This window comes from Lissotriton helveticus, chromosome 9 (genome assembly GCF_964261635.1).
Source record: "Lissotriton helveticus chromosome 9, aLisHel1.1, whole genome shotgun sequence".
NCBI classification, from domain to species: Eukaryota; Metazoa; Chordata; class Amphibia; order Caudata; family Salamandridae; genus Lissotriton; species Lissotriton helveticus.
In genome coordinates, this window is record NC_136070.1 from 378,988,908 (window position 1) to 379,012,650 (window position 23,743).

At 42.8% G+C, this 23,743-nt stretch overlaps 1 protein-coding gene across 2 annotated transcripts in view; it reads left to right on the forward strand.

Annotated features, from left to right (window-relative positions):
• Positions 1–566: 566 nt before the first annotated feature.
• The window catches only part of VRK1 (VRK serine/threonine kinase 1), a 288,098-nt gene continuing 264,921 nt past the window's right edge, over positions 567–23,743 (forward strand). The window contains exon 1 of one of the 2 annotated variants that reach the window (XM_078660130.1): positions 567–704. The gene's annotated coding sequence lies outside the window, so the exon portion shown is untranslated. Of the gene's footprint in view, positions 716–23,743 lie in introns of both variants that reach the window. The other variant, XM_078660131.1, reaches the window with a different exon arrangement.

The following is a 23,743-nucleotide window of genomic DNA, read 5'->3' on the forward strand; positions in this document are numbered from 1 at the left end:
ACATCAATTTAGGTCCAGCATTTGAGAGCACAGTTCGATTAGGTAAACAAGTGTTTAACCGGTAAAGAATGCCCTCTCGATTGACGTCACTCGAAACTCACCAACACTGCTATACGTGAAGGGGAATACATGATGCAGCTAAATATTATTGTGCCGGGGCACATGCGCGCTCAATCGCCCAATGAGCAAACGGCAAGCTTGTCTATATCCTACCGGAATCAACGATTTTGAGGAGTTGCAGCGCCAATGATAGCCTGACATTTTGTTCCTTAGCCAATTAGATGATAAGGGTTTCCATAACCAATCCTAAAGTATCACACTTTCTGACAGCGAATACGATAAGTTTCCACTGGTGGTGAATACAGCGCCGGTGACCATCATTTACTGCTTTTGTGGCATAATAGTAAAAAGACACATAGCTGACAGATCGTACCTTTACTATTCATATGATCCCCTCTGTTTACCGCTCTTTAAACACACATATAACATCAGTTGTCCCTTTTCTCTTTCGGCACTTGCTTTCGCATAGGTGTTGTACGGCTCTAGTTTGTCCTCTGTGGGCGCACGTAGTTCTTTCCTGGCGCCAGCCTTTGGTCTGCAGTGTACTTTGTAAAGTGGCAGAGCGGGAGCTGGCTTGACTCGTCGAAGAAACTTCCGGGTCTGTGTTGGCGCCGCTTTTGCTGGTCCTTCGGTGTGAGATAAAGGTGAGTTTCAGGTAAAGGATGTTTGGTTACACTGTTTGTTTCATAGTGTAGCCACGTAATCGCCACCCAGTCATAATACTGGTTATAGACCCTTTTCCCCATTACGGGTGGAATGTTTATAAACTTCTGTGCGTTAGTCTGATGCTACAACTCCTCCATTAAAAGTTTCATTTAACTAGAACCAAAAACTATATTATAGTCGTGTGGAAGATTACAGGGACGTATAGTCACTGTTGGCATCTCTGCTTCTAAAACACCGCGGAGGGACCTGCAGGGTGACCGGAATGTGTAATATATGCTCACCACGGCCGAAATTCTATACAGATGTCATATCATTTTTTTATATAATGAAGTGCAAATGTGTTTGGATATACTAGGCTTTATTCACGTTCTCAGGGTGCCGATTAGCTTTACTTTAACAGAAATTCTGGGCGGTTGGGCTGCCCCAGTTGTCGCCATCCATATGACATCGGAAAAGGGATGTGCTTAGTCGGGGTGTAAGAGGGATGAAAAAACGAAGGGGTCCCAAATGGGCGTGGCTTAAAACATTTAAGCAAAAATTCTTTATTCACCATAGTGTGCCGCCCGACTTGTATAATGCATAATTCAACATGTAACGTTACACCTACAAGAAGCCAGGACTATTGGCTTCGTCAATGATTGTTAGTTTCATAAGATAAATAAGCAACAACAATGGCTTCGTTGTACATAATTGTAGTACCAACTCACTACAATAATGTTGAAAATGCTTCAGGTTTGAAAGGCTGAGACTGTGCAAGAACTATAACGTGTCTCTTTGATGTTACATCACAGGCAGGGAAAGGTGGTCCTGCTGCAGAGTTACGATTTTGTTTTCACCCTGATGGTGAGGGGAAAAATGGAGAGCCTGACCGACTCCCGTCTCAGCACCTGCTTTTTAGAACTACTGGTTATTGGCAGCAGAACACATAGGCCAAACTGTATTCTTGCCGCGAGGTGAACTGTTCAATGTGTGATCTTGTGGTGCATGCTCAACGTAATTGTTAAGACTGTAGCTGGCCGCATTTACTGAAACACACCTGTTAGATTTGGGGGTCTCTAGTTGGCACAGGTAGGCACTTGTGACATAGGGACTAAGCATGAGCGTAAAATCCGTTCCGCTCGCGGATTTTCGGCAAATTCGCAATCAGCGAATTTGCCGAAAATTCGTAAAATCTGTGCGAAGCGGATTTTTTGCTTGGTCGCACTTGCCAACTAGAATACTATACAATTTCGCGGGAGTAAACACTTGCGAACACGTAGATGCGGCGGGCAGCGACAATCTCGCAATTGCGAGATTGCAAAATTTGCAATTTCGCACAAAAAATCCACCAGCAGACAGCATAAATCTTGAAAATTATGATTTTTATTAGAATAACTCCTCAGGTTGACATTTGCCTGCACTTTTTCTTTGCAAGGAGTCCATTTTGGGGGGGGGGGTGGGAGGAAGGAAGTGCCCCACAGTCTCCAACTTCCTGTTCCTGTCCAGCAGGCTCCTCTCAGTGCTTTCTTCATGTGCTAGTCACTTTGATTTGGATCTTGACCTGGAAGGATTACTTTTTGTGGATGCTGCTGGATATTTGGATTTCTGCAAAACTGAAAGCACTCAGCAGGTGCAAAAGTTCAATCTTATCATTAGTAACTATTCCCTGTAGTGCTTCCTGAGGGGCCCCTTCAGAGTTCATTTGCCTACTTGCAACTATTCTATGACCCTGCTCTGACCCTCACAGCAGGCTCAGAGAATAGCTACAAGTATACAACAAAGGTCCTGTTAAAAAAATTACACTGCAACAGAAAGCAATTACAAACAAAACTGAAAGCACTCAGCAGGTGCAAAAGTTCAATCTTATCATTAGTTACCATTCCCTGTAGTGCTTCCTGAGGGGCCCCTTCAGAGTTCAGTTGCCTACTTGCAACTATTCTATGACCCTGCTCTGACCCTCGCAGCAGGCTCAGAGAATAGCTACAAGTAGGCCACAAAGGTCCTGTGAAAAAAAATTGCACTGCAACAGAAAGTAAATTACAGATAAGGAAGCAGGTGCCAGCCAGACTGGAAGTTTAAATTCAGTGACACATTAATCAACCCCAAATTAATTCATGTCAGTTGAAGCAGGGCAGGTGTGCTTGCTTTTTTCACCCCCCTAATCTACAGTGATAAACCAACCAGAGGGTGGCAGTGATGTACCAGAGGGTGGCATGGGTGTACCAGAGGGTGGCAGTGGTGAAACAGAGGGTGCTGTGAACCTGTGATGATGAACCAGATGTAGAAACAACATAGTCGCGGCCGTTGCGAGCCGACAAGTAAGTTCGCAATTGCGAACTGGTACACAACCCTCGCGAACTGGCAGAAATCCTTGCGAACACAAAAAAATAAAATTCGCGAGAGTTCGCGGATTTTGCGGATTGCGAATCCGTAAATACTTAAGTTCACGGATTGCCAATTCGCAAAATCTTCCCATGCTTAATAGGGACCCTTGCCTCTAGTCAGGATAAGGGGATTACACTCCCAAAATAACCCCTGTTCACACCCTTGGTAGCATGGCACAAGCAGACAGGCTTATCTCGGAGGCAGTGTTTAAAGCATTTGTGACCACATACAGTAACCCAGTGACAACACTACAAATGGACACCACACAGGTTTTATATAAAAAATAAGTATACTTTATATAGAGTTACCACAAGACCATAAACAACAAAAATACACAATACCGTTACTTTAAGGTGGTAGATTTAGCTTAGTTTAGCTCAGTTCTTTGAGATGCGACACTTTACGTCAATGTACCTTACCATGTGTTGCGCTTCCACATCAAGCAATGTAGCAGCGATGGAAATGCTGTGAAGTTCGGGTGCAAAGAAATAAAGAGGACCGTCTTTCCTTGTGCGACACGCTTCCCGGTGATGCGGCGACGTCAGTCCTCTTCTCCGGCGATGCGAGATACTTTACAAGATGCGAGCCGCGACAGGCCCTGCGTCAAGCTTCCCAGCAATGCGGCGACGTCAGTCCTCTACCGGTGATGCAAGTTGCTTCCACAACGATGCGAGCCGCGACAGGCCCTGCGACACTCTTTCCGGTGATGCGGCGGTGTCTGCTGCGCTGTCGATCCTCTTCTCCGGTGATGAGCCGCGACAGGCCCTGCGTCACGCTTCTCAGAGATGCGGCGGGCAAACAACTGACCTTACCTGAGAAGAATCCTAGCATTTCAATATCCTTCTCACCAAAAGCTTTGGGGTTAATATCTGCAGGGGTTAGAATTCTATTTCAGTGTTCCATAAATGTGGTATCACTAATAATATTGATTGGCGAACCAGAATCAGCCATAACTTCCAATATGATGCTGTCAATAACAGCTTCACATGTGGGACCCTGTACATGAGTTAAAATAGAATTGCACTCCATTGTTAGCACAACATTGTCCATGGATTCAGTGAAATTGTCTATATCCGCATCTATACTGTTGACTTTGGGTTTTGTTACTTCTGAATACTGATTGAAAATGCCCCATTTTCTTGCAAAATAGACAATGCTTACCTATGGCTAGGCAGCCTGGGAAGTTACTGATGTGATCTTTTAACCCACATCTAAAACCTTTACTTTGTATACCTTTATAGTTCTTAGACTTAGTATTTACCAAACACACATGTTCTGTTTCTTTTTTTTTTATTCAACTGCTACTGCACCTATTGAAGTATCTGCGTTAAGTACCTTTGAGGATATAAGTGATCTTTCAATATTCTTGGCTTCGATAACTTTGACAAGAGTAGGGTAACGACAACTTAATTGTCTCTCTTGTATTAAAGGAGATGAACACCCGAAACAAACGGATCTCTTATATTTGTGTCAACATTAGCACCAAATTAACATGTGGATGCTAGGATCCTAAGCGCTGCAATGTACACTTCTACCCTTTCGTCTTCAGCTTGTTTGCTCTTGAAGAAATTGTGACGCTCTAACATGATGCTGGGTTCTTCAGAGAATTGTTTACATAAACGTGTAACGGCCTCCATGCATACATTCGATTGTGTGTTCCCAGAACGACCTGCAGGCGCTTGGATTGGTGATAGGTTGTCAACAATTTGTTGTGCTGCCAAATCTAAACTGCCATACAGTAATCCAAATTTCCTCTGTGGACTATAACCAACAGCATCTCTGTCCTCTGTATGATTTTCAAAGAACCCTAACTAATGAGATAATTTGATAATTTGTTTGCCTGGGTGAGCTAGAAATGATGGTGGCTGAGTGATTTGTTGTGATGAAGCCATATCTTTGCTCATAAAATTATTTGCTATGTTGACAATATAAAAGTACTAGCAAAATTAAGTAGTTCTGATAGTATATCAATTTAAACGGAGGTGCAAGAGTACCTTGTGAAGTTGTCTGAAAAAACTGCTCACTGGTTGAGAGGTGACAGAAAGCAAATAATCACAATGCTGATGAGTGTTGGTGAAAGCTATATCTAGAAAAAAATGCTGACTTTGCACAAAAAGCCGTAACGCTCGTCACGGTTTCGTGACTCTGGCGCCCTTGTGAATCTAACCTAAGTAGGATGGCGATCAGGTTGGACGCATAGTGACGTCATTACTTTGACCAATGCAAAAGCAACAGTTTATGGACAGAATGTAGAACAATGTCATACATTCACCCTAGTACAGAGATCTTGGCCTAAATCCATCGTTTTTTTGCTCACAATGCTATTCCAGTTTGAACCCAGCCATATGAAAATTAGTCTTAACCCTGTTCCTTGTGGGAACAGTCGAGCCCAAACTGCCAAGCTAGGTCCTCCCTGGACTGGAAACAAGCATCCTAGGACCGGTTTTGTGGTTTCACCCCTCTTCAGCCAGGATAGCTTGATTCCAGTGGCATGGAGAGCACGGGACCCACGTCTGGGCACACCCGTCCCACTCGGGGTGACCAATGCAAAAACAACAGTTGATGGACAGAATGCAGAACAATGTCATACATTCACCCCAGTACAGAGATCTGGGCCTAAATCCATTGCATTGTCAGCATTCCGTCCATCTTTTGTTTACTGTAATACTTTTTGCCCTAACTGGGATGGGTATGCCTAGACGTGGGTCCCTTGCTCACTGTGCCACTGGATTCAAGCTAGCCTGGCTGAAGAAGGGTGATATACCCTGAAACCGGTCCCAGGATGCTTGTTTCCGGTCCAGGGCGGACCTGGCCTGGCAGTTCGGTCTGGACTGTTTCCATGAGGCCTAGGATCAAGACTGATTTGAGTATGGCTGGGTCCAAACTGGGGTGGCGGAGTGGGCAAAAGAACGATGGATTTAACCTAGATCTTTTGACTGGGGGAGAATGTTTGCATTGTCAGCATTCCGTCCTTCTTTTGTGTGCTGTATTACTTTGACCAAGGCATTGCTTAGACTTGGTGACGTGATATCGGTGTGCAAGATTTCTGGAATGCGCACTGCTAAATATCCAAGAAGCAGATTTTGTTGGAAAAATATTTTTGTTAGGCAGGACAGTGGCACGTTATTTCAGAGATGTGCCAAGGAGCAGTTGCATCAAAGAGGCTTTCAGCTGTGGGACGTTTGAAGCGGATGATAAAAATCCTAAAAATAGAAAAAAAATTACAGCTGGTGGGCTTCGAGGTGCTGTGGTCCGCTTGTTGCCTATATGTGGTAAAGAACCAGATGAGAAGGAAGATCCAAGCCTCCTTTCTAGTGGTTCTTTGCATCCAGATATCTTGGCTAATACAGTTAGAGATGCGTTCGGAGGCCTATTAGGATCCCTAACAATGGATTTTAAAGCGTGGACAGTAGTATCCAGTGGTGGCCAGCATGGCTTGCTTGTGGCGGGGCGGGCGCATGCTGTTTGGGGGGTGGGGGTGGTTAGGGATTGGAATGAAGAAAAAAAACGTACCTTGAGGCCGTGTCCTGCTTCTTCTCTGCTCCTCCCTCCGTCGCTGACAGGAACAGGAAGCAGGCATCCAGGCTCCCTCCCCATAGCCAACCACAATGCTGCAATGCACCCTTGTGATTGGTCTGAGCGCCGTGACACGGCGCTCAGCCAGGGGCTGTCTGGGTGGGCTTGCTGCATGGAGAAGGGGAAAGTGCACATGATTGGTTTGGGCTTCCCCAGAGGGCCGACGAAACAGGCATTGCGCACTTAGGAGTGGGTAATCCACTCCTCCCCTACCCTTCTCCAAGAGCAGAGCAGCCCACTCACCCGCCTGCAAAGCAGCAGGAGCACAAAGTTATTATCTTTTTATGTTTCTTCTTCCCAGTGCATAAAAGCAGTGAGGCAATGCTCCTCCGTCATAGAGGAGGAGGTGTGTAGTATCGAAGACTTGATTCAGCAATAAACACATGAATACTAGTGAGTTCCTCCCTGGTGTGGACTCGGTACTCAGGTCCCCAAACAACATAAGTGCTGGGCAATTGCCCAGGTGCAGATTAATAAATCATGATTCAATTTACTTAGTTCTCTGGAACTTTTTGACCCCTACCTCGTGAGAAATAAAGGAATATAGACAGTTACTCAGTTCTCAGAAAATATTTTATTTTGTGGCTGTCCCCTTTGAGAAGTAAAGGAACAAAGAGTTACAGGTACTTTTCCCAGAATGATAATTTTGAGAGCCACACATGTGCAGTATGTAATGTAGAGAGTTACTTGACTACCAAGGAGCACATTTGTTGGGTCCACCCAGATGAATCGTAAAAGAACTTGGAGAGTTACTAATTTCTTAGGAGGGGACTTTTGAGGTATATCCATGTGAGCAATAAAGTTATTCATGTGTTTGTATTATATATGCCGTCCTGGCTTTCATGTGAAATGTCCACTCCTGGGTACCCCCAAGGTGAAGCCAGGCATCCAAGCGCTTCTGGGGCCGTTGTGGAGATTAGGCAAGCTATTGCTCAGAGTCACAGAGTGGGACCCACGATTAGACTAGGCACAGAGGCGAGAATTATCAGGTCCGGGGAATTTGAGTCCAAGAGCCGCTGAGGCGGGAATTGACCCTGGTCCCAGGCCAGACCTCTGCATCAGGGTCTGCCGCTCTAACCATTGAGCCACGCTTCTCCACTTCCCTTCATTTCTAAGGGAATTTTTTTAGGGGGGCTTGGGGGGCACTTGGAGAGTTTGTGAAGTGGAGAAGTGTAACCTCTGACCCATGGGCACAGTTTTATATATAGTGATTCTAGAAATAAGATCGGGTACAGAAGGAGGTCCATCAGGCTTCTTTCTTTTTGTCAGTATGTTTGGGAAACACTTTGTGCCTAGCTAGATGAGTGAATTCGGAATAGGTAATTGTGCAAAACATTTGGAAGACTATTTATCAGGTATTTGGGGAAAAACAAAGGAGCAATGGGCTCAATAAATTATAATATACTGCAATACTAAATTGAAAACCAAAGTACTTCCTATAATGTAAAATACTTGCAAAACAAAGATTCATAGTTGAAGTTGGAAGCTGCAAATGATAAAGCAATCTGCCAATGATATTCAAATCCAATCATTCTTAATTTCGGTCCGTGGACCATAAAAGAACATACACAAATATATAAAAAAACAAATTAATGAGCTAAAACAGGATTGGATAATAGATAACATTAGCTTAAAAGAATAAAAAGATCAGACAATATTAGATCCGTTACTGGTTTCTAACAAGACTTTTCGTTGTGTGCCTAGTTCCTGCACTTTTGGACCAGCCATCTATGTCTAATTTTGTAATATCCCAGGCAAAAAAAAATACATCCGATTCAGTTCTAGGCATACAGACCCCAGCAAGACATGGTTAGCGTCAACTCCCATGTATGAGAACCACAAACTGGAACATTTTACAGAAGTAACTGAAATTAATACACAGGATGCTTTAATGAGGATCACCCCATCACAGATGCTCACGAAGCTGCTGCGTGTGCATTGAGGTGGTCGGTGTGTCTCTGCCCTAATTACAGTGTGTAACATTCTGTGCTCGCAATCATGCATAGATTATATAGGATAGACACTTCTGGGTAGTGCATACCTTAACGGGGCAGTGTTACTGCTTTTTGTGTCTCTGTACCCTTGTGCGCCAGGATGCCTACATGCATTCGTGCTGCTATGATCCGCCTGTTACTTCGATTCCTGTCGGGCCCATTGCAGCAGAATGCCTGGCATTCATACATGACTCACACTGGATGCTAACAGAAAGGATATCTGTTATCTAAGCCCAGCCTGCAGGTGGACACATTAGGTTGATCCGAGCCCAGTAGACGTCACTGTCTCTGCATCCAGGACAATGTGTAGTGGAATTGGAAAACTTTTTTTTAAGGTATAGGTGGACGTTGAAAGAGTGCTTGGGTACAGAGTGATGTGGCATGAGATTGGTGAGGTGTTTAATGAGATGGGTTTGGCCCTAATAGCCACCACTAAATCAGTCCCTTTGTAAGATGTAATCCCATCTGTGCAGAGGGAGAGATGCAGTGAAAGAAAAAATCTGTAGTACGTCTCAGAAGGCTTACAAAAAGTGTGTATTCCAGAACACAAATTGCATATCAGTTGGGATAATGGCAGTGTTTTAATTAAGGCTTCTGTTGTGCACGGCGTTTGCTCCACTAGGGATTTTACTCTAAACATAGGATGTGTGCTGTGCCCGAAAGTGAAAACCGTACTCGACCCTGGAGATAGTGTTGAATTAGCAAGAGAAATCCGCACCACAGGGATTGGGTGTGAGACCACGGTTGGAAATTAGATTTAGAAGGAATTGAGAAGTGCTCAGAAACATTGGTCATGTGTCTTTCCACACTCCTTTTGTGAAACTGCCGCACAGAGGGATCCACCTATAAGCACGTTTTTTTTGGTTCACAAAGGAATGATGGCAATAGAGAAGCACCCTAGGACTTATGTACTCTGACTCTCAAATAATTCTCACAAAAATACTAAGCCTCTTTTAGGAAAGGTCACTAGCTGCCGAAAGAAGTGTTTGAAAAGCAGCTCACAACAGCACCCATGTCCTGTAAAAGTGGTGAGTGGTACTGAGGAGGAGGGGGGTCTTGGCTCCGCACCGACTGTCTGCAGGAAGCCAGACAGAATGCAACAAACAGATGGGGCTTGCTATACCACAATGAACGAGAAACAATCCATTACATATGTGATGTGCCAGCCTTGATTACGCTTCATTTTGTCACAAGGGTAGGACCCACCCTGGTGACCAAATGAAGCATAATTGAAAATATATATATATTTTGTTTACTACCCTCCCCTCGCTCCCATCGTCTGACGCTGCATCCTCCAGCCCTTTCATTGTCTCTATAATTTAGCGAATTTGTGGATGCATCCACAATCTATTTAGATCTGTTCCTTTGCTCTCATGCATTATTCCATGTTGGCCTATCTCCGCCTCAACACTCGGGCTGTGCGTAACCCCGTTTCTATATGATATGCCATCCAGTCAGCTGGGCCACATTGCCGAATAGGAGTGCGTATTTATCCAGTGTTTGGTCCACATAGATACCCAGCATCACCTCCTGTGCATTTAATTCCAATAGCTGCTTAGGGCATGGGATATCCTGCATTTAACTGCTTCCTAGAACAGGCTGGCTCCTTGGATATTGATTAAACTTCTAATGTGCTTGAATGCCAATGACATCTTGGTGCTAGTGTCGGAGCACTGTCTAATTAGTTGTTCTGGTCTAAGGTCTGCTAAGTACAGTTATCATAATGGGCCATAAAAAAAACATGTTTTAAGCTCCGTTCTAAATTTGAGCAGACGAGACTGGCTTCTCAGACGTTCAGGGAGATTGTTCCACAATTGAGCTGTAGTATGGAAAAAAAACTCCTGCCGCCACACTTCACTCTTTTGAATTTTATGATTAATAATTGTCCTGGAATTAGTTGATCGTACCGTCTTGTTTGGTCTGCACCAGAAAAGATTTTGTTTCCGCTGTGCTGGGGCATTTCCGCACAGGGTTTTATGAGCCAAGCATAGTGCCTTGAACTTGACTCTCATTCACTGGAACTGACTTGAATTTCGGGAATTTTTTCAAAAGTCTTGCTGCAGCATTTTGTAAAACTTGAAACTTTTTCAGTGAGCGTTGGTGAATGTCCGCGTATTGGGTATTCCAGTAATCCAGCCTCTAACACTAAGGCTGTGACAAATAGTTTTTGAAATTCAAAAGGAATAAATGGGCGAATCTTCTTAATCTTGAGAAGTAAAAAGCAGGAAGAAGTGAGCTTGTTGATCTGAACCTTGAAGGACAGATCAGAGTAAAGAAATATGCCAAGATTGTGTGTGGAGTTGGGGTGGGGGAGGGCTGAGCGACAAAGGCCACCAGGATTGGCCCCAAGAGACTGGATTCGCACTAAACAGAAGAACCTCGGTTTTGGCTGAATTAAGCATGAGACTGTTGTCGTTAATTCATAGCTTAATGGCTGACATGCCGCTCATGAAACCGTGTGCCGTCTCATCGATATCATTTGTGATAGCCACCACAATTAGTATGCCTTCTGCATAGGCGAATGGGGCAAAGCCAAAAGACCGGATTAGATTTGTGAGGGGGGCTACATGTACATTGACAATGTGGGACTCAGAGGACCCCTGGGGAACCCCACATAGCAATGACAAAAGCTTAGAGACTGGGTCCCCCAAAGCGACTGATTGCACTCTGTGCACAGGAAATGTCCGAAGCAGCTGACCCTCCATTTCCTATTTCTGCCAGGCATTCTAGCAGGACCTCGTAGTTGACACAGTGATTTATACTGTGATCCGGCCTAAAGCCGAATTGTGATGAGTCCAAGATTCCCTTCAACTTTGGGCAATGCCAGGTTCATGTGTTTTTTCAAGAACCTTAGCTGAGAATGGTAACCTAGAAATATGGCAATAATTCTTTGCCTCTTTGGGGTCCAATAACGGTTTCTACAGTAGTGGGAGAATGGAGTCTTCTTTCCACTCTGTGGGGAAAAAGACAATATTTCAGAATAGAGTTGAGTAGCAAAGTGAGGGGAGGCGTGACTACCCTAGATATCTCATGGAGCATTTTTGGGGAGACAAGGATCAGAAGGAGCCCCCAATTTAATTTGACCTATGAGCTGTGTGCACCAGGTGAGGCATCTTTCTTTTTAACCTGCCCTTGGTGAATAATCTAGATCTTATATATTAGGCTCGGTGCAAGATTTTGAGCTTGATCAGCCTAAAGCCTGCCCCGACTGCCACCTCCCTTGGGTAGCAGCACGTGGCCCCCAGTCCTCCACCTCCAATTTCTCGAGGTCTCCCTCCCATTCTTCTGTAGTCCCTTCAGTGAGGGGGGTTCTATTAGCTATAAGAGTACTGTAGGTAACAGAGATGGCGTGTTGGTGAATTGGAGCACCCAGGTCCCTTTACTTTAGCAGGCACTCGACATGTATCTCCACTTCTGGGTCCATACAGCCCCATAGGATGTGTCTAACCAGGAGGTACTGGAGATACTGGTCCCCAGCCAAATCGTACTGGGTCTGGAGTTCTTCAAAAGGTAACATTCCTTGATTGTTTGTTCAAACATCTCCCAGTTTCGAGATCCCGAGCACATCCCCGTTTCTTATGACCTTCCACCCCCTATGGGGGCCAGCCCAGCTGCCTCGTACAGTGGTGTTTATGTCAACACTCCCTACCCCCTGTCCATTTGATAGCTTTTCTCCACGAATCCACAACTGTCGCAATGGGGGTTGAAGCCTCTGTCTCCCATATATCCATTTGATACGCCCTTGTGGGTCCAGGGCACTCCTGTCCACTTGTAGAATGGGTTCTGTTTGGCCTGCAAAAGACCATTCCTAAAGTACAGCCAACTATGTCGCCCAGTCGTAGAGGCGGAGGTTTGGTAGTGCAATACCCCCTTCTGCTGATTTCCAGGTGGGTGTTTCCAAACCGATGGGCGGGGTGCACCCGTCCTAGAGCAGATGTCTGGTTTCAGATTCTGGAATACATACATACAGGAATTTTGATAGGTAAATAATTTTCAAAGACCTGCTCTTCTCCTCATTCACAGGGCAAGGTGTTGCCAGTGACTCGCATCCCTTTTCAATTCTGCAAGGTGCACGACCAGGTTATATTCATAGAAAAGGCGACGGTACCGTGTGAATAGATGCAGAGGCATTTGAACCCCATTATTTCCCTTGGTATGGGCAGTGCCAGTTCACAATTGGTTTCCAGCCAGCTAGTGGCTATATTCAAGATTTGTACCAAATACAGAGGCCGGAGTAGCGCCTGAACACAGTGAAAATCTCCAATATTCTATAAATGGAGTTCTCTCGCTCCGCCAAATGAGGATGTTCAGCTGCAGTAAGTGGAACTGCATCCTTCCACTCGTAGTCCCAGCAAAGGGCCCTAATCGGAGCGTCTCTCCTAATCCAGATGGCCACGGGCTAAATCGCTATTGCAAGCTGGAGGTGGGAAAGTGGGTAACCCTTCCTCGTACCCCTTCCCAGGGAAAATTCCTCCGATACTGTGCCTTTTACTCGGGCTGTGGGGAGCGAGTACAGCAGTTTTACTCTGGGTCAGAAGGAGGGTCTAAAGTCCACCTGTTCCATGACCACCTGTGGCAATTGCACTGAGTCAAATGCTTTTTTTGGCGTCCAATGCCAAAAGCACAGCCGGTTTTCTGTTGCCTCCCTGACCAAAAATCCTAACAGATGTCAAAGGTTATGTCTAGACCTGTAGGGCATAAATCTCGACTGATCCAATGCTATCACTTGATGTAGTACATGTATTAAGGGGTTTCGCCATAACTCCTGCCAATAGTAATACCGTTAAGAGGTTGTTGGTCATTACTTCTCATGTAATTACATCAGGAGTCATTACAGTGTGGCCTCTGCATCAAGAGTCCCCATCCTCGGGTACATTTACATCGCAGCTTCTCAGGTAACTTCATAATTCATTTTTATAATCACTGTCCATATTACTTTGGGGGTAAGCCTCCTCCTCCTCCTTTGTGTTTTATTAGCACTCTTACATTTTGTTTATTTTTAATTCTGGAATGTAAACGCACCCAGCTCCTTTTTTTTTTTTTTTTCTTTTTTTTTTCTATCTATAAATTGAGCGAACCCAATGCCTTTTTTCTCTATACTTTACTGCACTCCTAGTGCCCTAAACACCCACATACGTACCTTAAACACACATGCATATATGTATGTACACATACATACATGAACTACACTTCTTACCCACATATATGCATACATACATTACATTTTTATGCCTTAAAAATACATGTGTATATACACCCATTCAAAAATCCCATTTACTTTTTTTAACCATATTTTACTTTTATATTTCCTTAACATTGTTTAAATGCATGGTTATTTCTAATTAATACAGTAATATAATATATTTTAATTAGTGTTATTTATACTATTTTTAATGTAACATACTTTAAATGCACCTAACTGTCCTTGCTTTGTTGTTTGTATGGCTTCTGATGTTCCAATGCTTGTGCTGGTTTTGGGGGAGCCAGCCCAACATTTCCCAAAACAATCCTTTAAATATTTTGCATATGCCTGATATGCTAAACTCTCTAAGTATGTATACCTTTGATTTTGTCGGTATGTATCTATATATTTTGCACCTAATTCGAGGGGGGGGACCTCTTTCGAACTGTCCCCCCTACCTCTCCTCTCTGACTCATCCAAAACAACTTATGCTACTGTGGACTTCCAAATAACTTTTCTGCAGAAAGCTGCCTCTTTAAATGGTGTACCAAAAAGAGGATTGCCGTGCAGAGAGTCCAGGTATTCAGTTACCAGTGGACAGGGGCTTGCTCTAGCAATCGCAAGGTGCTCTTCTAGGGTGTGGTGTGGTCAAGAAGCCATACGCTTATCAGAGAGGAGCGTTAGACAACTGCAAATACGCACAATAGTCAATAAATGACGGACACGACTCTCAATAAGATCTACACCAATTTATTAAAATAAAACGCTTCTTTATATATTCTTAGGCACCAGAATCAATACTTTCAGGCAAGTATGTTTTTCAAGAGGAATACTTTTGCATTCTATGGGAGGAAAGACCAGTACAGCATTCAGGTACATTACAGCGACTTATGAGAAAAATCGATGGACTTAAGGTGAGTATGGGGCAAGGTCCAAGGCAGCACCAGCAGGTTGTTTTGGCCAAATGTTTCTGTTGGTATAGTCGGTGAATCAAGCTGCCCAATGTGATGTTGTAAAAGTTGGCTGTAGAGTTGTTTTAGCTGTCCTTGTTGCTTTGAGGGAATAATCTTATACCATTTTATTTTGAAGGGCGCGGACTTGTGATGAATTTTCAAAGTGCAGGTTTTGGTATTAAATAGTCTCCGCCTTTAGTCCCTGTTGACTGTGTTTGTTAGAGTATTGGACCATGAAGGCCTGGAGATCATGGCCATGATTTGGCTGTGGTCCAAAGACCCTGCAGAGTGGCTCAGGCCTTTTTCAGAGGTGGCGGGCGGGTCTGGGTAGTGGCAAAATGTTTGTAGATGTATGGTAAAGCCGTTTCAAGAGACCTATTTCAAGTTTTTTTACGTTTCCAAACGGTATCAATTTTTTTTCTGTTGTGGGTTCAAAACGTTGCAGACACAAATTCCCTTATCTCCTTGGGTCTCAAATCGGACGTGAACCGGTATGTTGCTGGATCCCAGATTTCTGCCCAGAGCACAGACCATGAACAGTGGTTTAAAGTAGTTTTTTGCTTATTCTCACCCAAGCTTTGAAGACCATGCAGAGGATTTGAAACCTTATTCTGTGCACCACTGTTGGGCAATTTCATGCAGTAGTCTTTTTCTGTCAAGAGGAACTATTGAGGAAGATACCCTTTGGAATGACCATAAGTGGCACATACTTTTTCTCATGCTGAGTTGTCCTTTAATTGTCGATTCTTTTCTCAGATGTGAATATCTGAAGCATTTGCTTGGATTAGAGGAGACACATTTGATTTAAATTCTTGAGGTTACAAGCATATCCTTTTATCTTCCGTCCAAGCTCCAGAAAGTCTGTGCTGAGGAAAGCAAGCGGATTGTCTGTTTTCACTGACGAATTGGGCAGTGGCAAGTTATGAGATGATTGTCACCCGAGCTATTAATACTCCTTAGATACACATAATCCCCATATCGGGTTAATTATTTCAGGCAGTTCCTCCTCAAATATTCCTGGAAGAAACTTTGGTATGTAGTCCGACTTGCTGTTTAGCTGCTCAAATGTTCATGAACAGAAGAAGTCTGTCTGATGGAGCAGTGCTGTAATTTCGTTTATTGTATCTTTTTCGGATAATGGGTAGGAATTGTTAGTTAAAGTCTGACAATTACAGTGCAGGTTATTACAAATGCTACTTAAACTATTGCATAAAAAATCTACAAACAGTTGGACTCCGTGCCGTCTGCTGATGGACATTCTAAAACATGAAAGTTATGTGTACACAATGAGAACATCTGCTTGCAGAATTCTGTCTCATGAAGCTGAGGTCTATGGCAACTCATTGAAAATAGGCCTTTTGACGTCTTAATCATTTTATAGTTTTACTCCTTTGTTCTTCGGTTGGATCTTAATACTAATGTCCACTATGCTTATCAATGCTGAAAATAACGATTTGCTTCTGCCAGTGGTTGTGATTTATGTATTCTTAGTAAAAAAAGACAGATCGTATGTGGAAGTTTTTGCACATTTTTACATGTACTTTTTTTGACCGAGTTAATTCGGTCTTCCTTCTCTCAGCCATTGATTTGTGTTTGCTTTAGTAATTAAGCACAGGTTACTGTGTGTAACATTTGATACCTAATAAATTGCTAATCTAGATTGGGTTCTAGAATATCGCACCCAGACAAGTTCCCTAATGCTGTAGTCTTTAAAGTGAGTTCTGGTTCGAGGATGGGTGTTAACCTTTGGTTTCTGAAAATAGGCTCCTGGAATAGTTGGCTCTCTAGCACACCTCAGAAAATCTGTAAACCTAGTTTCCTTAATCACTTTGGTCCGGAATATCTGAGTTGAGTTCTGTCTTTTGACACCCTACAGAACCTCTATAAAGCAAAGATTTGTACGTAGATTGGTTTTCCAAGTCTTCATCATTTCATTAGAGTTTTGTACAGGAACATCCATGACATTTTTCTAGTTTAGCAGCATCTTTCTAGTGCTGCATCTTTGTTTCAGTCTTGGTAACTCTGTCAGTGAATTGCCAGTCTTTTAACCGATTGCCTCCAATTTCTTAATTAATTAATTCATTCAAATACTTCGGTAGTATTCCATAAAGAGATACAAATAAGAAAAATAAATATAAAAACAGTCCGTAAAAACATCAGCATGCTAAAAGATAAAAAGCATAACACCACTTGTTGAGAATTTCTGTAAAATGTACACAACCATTTCATAAGCACATATGGGGGAATAAATAGTCATGGAAAAATGATTACAAATCTAAGTTGTAAGATGTGAAGTGTACATTTTTACTTTAAAATTATCTGTTGTATCAGCTTAGAGTATCCTATATGCTTCTATATGCCTTCTAACACCCAACTTCTGGCAGATTGAAATGAACCATTTTGCATGCGGTTCTTTGTACAGTGGGCAAAAGAATAACACGTGTGGTATTTCCTCCTTCCTCCTCTGGCCTAAAAACTCACAAGCATACTGTACAGTGATATTTTCACACTGTCTTTACACTGTTTTTAAAACCTGACGTCAAGGTGGATACCAATAAAGAATTTTTTTTGCTTTGACCGTCATCTTAATCACCACTACACATATATTCTTTTTTGAGCACTGCACTCCATCAGCACCACTTGCGGTGAGGATACATCTATCCTCTGAACGGTGGTCTAGTGATATTAAGCCACTACTTCTGGGCTTGGACACACAGACCCTGTTCAAGAGGTCCTAAATGACGATGCTCCGCCATATGAGTGGGCTGATAGGACTTATCTAAGTACCTGATGGTTCTTCACCACAAGTGGTAGCTGTTTATTGTATCTCTCTTTTGGTAGTTTTTCTTACTCAGCTTTCTAGACCTTCAAGTTTTCGTTGTTAGAGTATTTCCTCCTTGTAGCCACAGAGGCTACACCCCTGGGCGAAGTTACTTGAGGAGGTTGACCTTATGGAAGTAAAACATTTAAGAGGCTGATTTCCATTACGAAACTGTATATACCGTTTTTGCTAAATTGGGTTCAATATCATTAAAAAGGGTTTACAGTTGTAGTTATTTTTTATCATTTATAAACTGGGTTGTTAAAGTACCTTGTGCAGAGGTAACAGAAGATTGTGCTTGTAGGTGTAGTATTGTTTTTTTTTTATTCTTTGGCAGAGATGGGAGTACAGCAGCACAGTGGGTCGCTCCACAAGTTGTCCAGACCCATCCCCATTAAAATGTCTTTCACAAATCTAATCCAAGGTAAAATAGTAGCATTTGGGTGTTTAAAGATTACCACCAGCCAATTTTGATAAGGCAAGAGTGTGGGGGTGGCCCAAATGTTTCTCCAAAAGATTAGGGGACGGAGTTCGATCTTATCAATAATTCTTCCGAGTCCCAGATCAAGCCTCAAAGGTACTTTAAGAGTACTGACCGGTAGACATAGAATTTGCCTAATAAATCTGTTTTCTACCATTTCCAGGGGTTTACTATTCTTGTGGCTCCAGATTTCTGCACTTTATAGTGCTACTAACAGTGCCTGGTGCAAGTAAAATTTGCTACCGGAGCAACGAATTTACAAAAGGACGTTTTGTTCAGCTTCTGCAGACCCCCGCATTGCTGATCAAATTGTAATAGTCTTTTTGCGGCGTGGGATGACCAATCTAGATTCTCGTCTAGAGTAATCCCCAAATACTCAGACAGACCTGTTTTTGGGGGACACCATCTAGAGTGGGGCTGGTACGCGCAGAAGAATGGGGATTAACCCCTTCACTGCGGCGGCTATTCCGCCGCAGTGCTAAGGGGGCGGGGCGGCCGCATGCTGGTGACGGAACCACTCCGTCACCAGCGTCGGTTGAGCTATGCTGGTGACGGAGCGGTTCTGTCATGGCCCGCCCCGCTCAATAGAACCCTCAGCGCAGGCGCGGAATTCGCGCTGCGCATGAGCGTTCTATTGAGTGGGGCGGGCCATGACGGAACCGCTCCGTCATCAGCACAGCGCACCCGCAGCTGATGACGGAGCGGTTCCGTCATCAGCGTGCAAGGGGTTAAAAACCATGTATTTTGTTTTAATATTAGTTTCCAGTCCCCTTATACCACGGAATCTGCTAAGGCCATGAAGTATTTTCTGAAGCCCCATGGGCGTTTTTGACAGCAGAACAGTGTCTGCAAATAAGAGTGCCAGCTAGACAAGGGGCATCATTCTCACAGCTATGCAAGAATACTGCAAAATAAAAAAAAAACAACGTAAAAAGGGTGGTGACCAAAACGCATCCCTACCTTGTGCCACTTCACTGGTATATGATCGGTAACTTCACCCAGCTTGCCACATCTAATTTGTGCATAGTTGTTCTGGTGCAATCTCTCGATTTATAATTATTGCACAATTATGTCGGGATACCCAGTTCTGCGAGGCCATTCCACAGCAAGCATCTGGGCACAAGATTGAATGTGGCTCTTATGTCATCAAAGATTGCATACAACCTCCCCTTTTCAAAATTAACAGTCTTCCAATAAATTATCTGCAGTCTTAAGACCTGATCCACAGTGGATGTATTTGGTTGGAAGCCTGCTTGAAGAGGACAAAGAATATCGTTCTCTTCTAGGCAATGCCACAATCTGCCCAATGTGACCTTGCTAAAATGTTTTTGTACTGTCAATTAAGCCAATTGGCCTATAATTAGCTAGGTCCAAGGGACAAACCTTATTAAATATGTTGAGGATCGCTGCACCGGTCTACGACTTTGGTATACTAGCACCTTTTAAAATAGCATTAAAAACCATTGTAAAATACGATGTCCACGCATCTGTTTCTGATAAAAACACATCTTTTGGTATCTTATCGATACAGGGTGCCTTCCCAGGCGCTATCTATTTAATAGCATGTCCCACGTTTTACCGTCTCACAACGGCAGGTTCGAGAGATGGCCTGCAATGGATTTTTGTTGATTTATAGGTTGTTGAAGTGAGCTATCCAAGCCTCTGCTGCTACACTATTGTCAATGTTGGAACTTCCTTCCCTATTTCCGGAGGCAATACCAAAGTTTGGTTGTTTCCCTTAGTGGCAGCTAGCAGGAGATCCCAGTTTTGGCAGTCCCATTCCCGTTTGGCCAGTGCTAAAGCTAGCTTGTATTCGGCTCTTTTTTCCTGAACATCATCCCTCTTACAACTCTTAATGACAGTAATCCGAGCGCTTTTAGCCTGACCTCATTTTGTGTTGTTCTAGGATGGTACACTACTCCTTGGTCCACTACTCCTTGGTCCATGGCTAGTCGCTTCTCTATAAAAATCTTCCTCTATGCTATAGAAGAGAGTTGTGAACTTCCTCTACCTTCTTTACTGCTAGTTCATCATTAGTTCCTTGCCTGAGGGAATACATTCCTCAATGGCTTTACCCACCTTACCATATATAGAACTAAAACCGCTGTCAGACCTAGCCACTGTCTCCCAATGATTTCTGTGTTTACTATTGAAAAGTCTACACCTGCCATCTAAGGGTTAATGGGTGGCTTGCTTAGGATATATGGGAGTTCTAAGTCCAATTCCAGAGCATTATGGTCACTATTGTGCCAGCCTGCCACAGCCATATCTTTTAGGAACGGCAACATTTTAATATCATAGAATACATCATTTATAAGGCTAGTGCTTCCTATCAAAGGTATGGCTACTCTGTCTGTCAGATTCTGTTTGACCGTTACAGGCACGAACCATACAATTCATGGATAGGGCATTTCATTGTAAAGCCAGGGGAGACCACCTCTTAATTGGGGAATGCTAAGAATAGGGATTGAACATATCCTGTCATCCTCTGTCAGGGAGAGGTAATTTGCTGAGTGGTTCAAACTGGCAATGAAAATCGCCCCCACTATGTTTAGCGTGTTAGGATTGAGACCTGCTAAGTGCCCAATTAGCTGATCAACTGTGGGAGATTCATGTCGCTTAGCAGAGGGTGTTACTTCTACATTATATAAGTTTACTCTGCAACCGTTGGGGAAAATGTAAAGTCATGCAGAGAATATCATCCTCTGTTGTTTCAGACCCAAGTACCACACAACGCACATGTACCCCAATCCAAATCATTAAGACTCTTGATGGCCTTCCTTTCCCACAGAAGCTGGCATTAACAGAGTAAATAGCAAAGTTGGAATAGCTAATTTCCTGAGTTTGCCACGTTTCTCGAAAGAAGCAAATATCAAAGGGATTAATGTTTTTTAACCCATTCAGGACCTTTCCATTGGGTGCCAAGCCCAGCAATATTCCAGGAGAGTATTTTAAGTATTCATGAGCTCCTACCTGTAGAGCCAATTGACACCAATCCGCCAGGGGCATCCCTAGTAGTCTCGCTTGGTGGTTCAGATGGATTAATTGTATTTAAGATATTTGTTACACATGGATCTATAGAAGAGGTATTGGACAAGGTGGTAGCCTTTAGGAGAAGTTAAAGTGCAAAATGGTCCCCTCCGCTGGGGGACTGGTCTAACGTTGCTCCGGATACATGGTCCTTTTCTTTGGACTGGAAGAACATTAATGCACCCAGATTGGAGTTATTACTATTGGGGTAGTGGCATCTCACACCCTTTTGAATAGCCTTAAAAGGTGAATAAGCTTGCAAGCCACACCCAACTTCAAGTCAATCAACAAGGTCTAAGGGGCCAAACCTATTACGAACTGGAACATTGTAAAAGGCTTCTTGCAATATTTGCTCTATGCGGGTTTACTTATATGGAGCATCAGGTGGAATCCCAACAGAACGCGGCATTCGTGATAGGTGGGCTAATGGAGGTTTATAAAAATTACCCAAGGGATGTAGTATCACCGCTGTGTCCTTCGAGTGGACAGACGTGTTATTACATAATATGTCATAAACAACTGCAGGGTATCTGAAGTTTATAACTACACAGTCTCCTGGTCGATCCTTGACCCCCTTCCCAAGCCAACACACACGTTGTGTAAACAGATTATTCTTAGTCATCATGGGCGTAATGGTCCTGTGTTTGCCCAGCCAGTTCAGGCACTTATTGCTCAATTCTTTGTGATTGTCTCTGCCCAATTCGCAAGCCGGGAACCTGTTGCAAAATCCACAAGATGTCGTCTTGTAGCTCAAGTGAATTTCTTTTTTTTTTTTTTTTTTTTTTCCTTTCCTTTTTTCTTTTATAAAGCCCAATTCTGTTGCCTTTACTGTTTTGTGACATTGGCCTTGGCTGATCTCAACCAGCAAATTGACTCCAGGCACCTGAAATTAATTAGTCATATCTTCACATACTGACTGTAAATCATAAGACCAGTAAGGGAGTTGAATTTGGTACCATTCTGGATGATGATAGTGATTCAGTATCTTATGGTATCACCACAATTTGTCCCAACCATCCTTATTTCTCCTTCCAGAACTGCAAATCAATTGGTCAGAAGACATCTCTGGAATAATCTGGTGGTGTAGTAACCTACACTGGCTCTCAACTAAAATCTGATTGGCTTTAATCAGTTCCTCTTTTCTTGCTAGCCTGCCTGATCCGACTTCCATTGATGTAGATGATCATGGTACAACAAAAATTAGCCAATCATCCTTCGGAAAAAATGTATTAATTTGACTTAAAGGAAAGCTCCAGATTGATAAGACTTAAGAAAAAAATGGTTAACGTAAAGACGGAAGTTTTAAACCGGCTAATTGTGCTCTTTTTAGTGTGCAATACAAGGACCAGCACTACGCAAAATAAATTTACAAAGGTTTTGATTAGGAAACGGAGGACTGAGGAAAATCCTGCTGCAGTTGGTCAAGTATTATTTACTTTCTTTGTGAGTTATGTACTGAGAATTTATCTTTCTATCCCAAAATGGTCAAGTAGTTTTTGGCATCTGCGATATTAAAAACATACAACGGAGGAGAACATAATATTAACTAAATGAATATTAAAGGATGATGTAAGGGGATCCATTCGTTCTTTACCTTCATTAATGCACCCCCCATTGAAATATACTCCTGTAGTTCGAATCTGTTACGTAGCTTACTACCCTTTATTATACCATTATGCAGGAGGCAATCATATGCGAACCATTTACACAAAGTACGTTGGATTTGTTTTTATAGCTACAGCAACAACCAGAAGCTTGTGGATCATAAACCTTTTGTTTTATTATATATATATATATATATATATATATATATATATATATATATATATATATATATATATATATATATATTTCACAAGTTGTTGCTTCTGGTGGACCAAGAGCTCACCGTCAGTATTCCACAACAAAGAGCCGACCCAAAGATTGCTGGTGCAAAGAAAAGTTTATTCCAGTAAAGCCAGCGCTGCCGCCATGACGCGTTTCGCCTCCAGGGAGGCTTGATCACATGACAAACTACACAAGCTTGATGAAGCTATTTAAAGTGACAGTGCAATTAATGAAATCATAGGCATAGACAAAATACTAAACAGTAGAAAACGCCGCTGCTGTGCAAAAATAGTCGGAAAGTGCTTACAATAAAGCAAGAATATAAATGACAAATTGCACATTCTAAAAAATCATGTAAACCGATTCCTTAGATTTTAAGAGAAGCATGTTGATAGGGGAAAATTAATATGAAAAAAAGGGGCAAACAAAATGATATATTTACATGACAATCAACATTATCTATGTACACCTATTGTTCGCTTTCATAGAAAAAAACCCTCTTTGAAATCAATCGCTCTCCAATCAGTTGCAGCAGCATTAGTCAAATGCCTTAGAAAATTAATTCTCAGGAATAAGGCCCAAGTGGGCATGTCACATCTGAGGGACTGGAATAGTCCAAAAAAGTGCAAAAGAAGATAGTGCAAATATCATTAAAGTGCTGGAAGTTATTAAAAAATATCCAATATTAAAAACATGTGCCAAAAATCCCAACCATTCTAAAAGAATCAATTCATCATTGAATACAGTTATATGATACAGAGAGGGAAATATATACAGATCAATGGATAA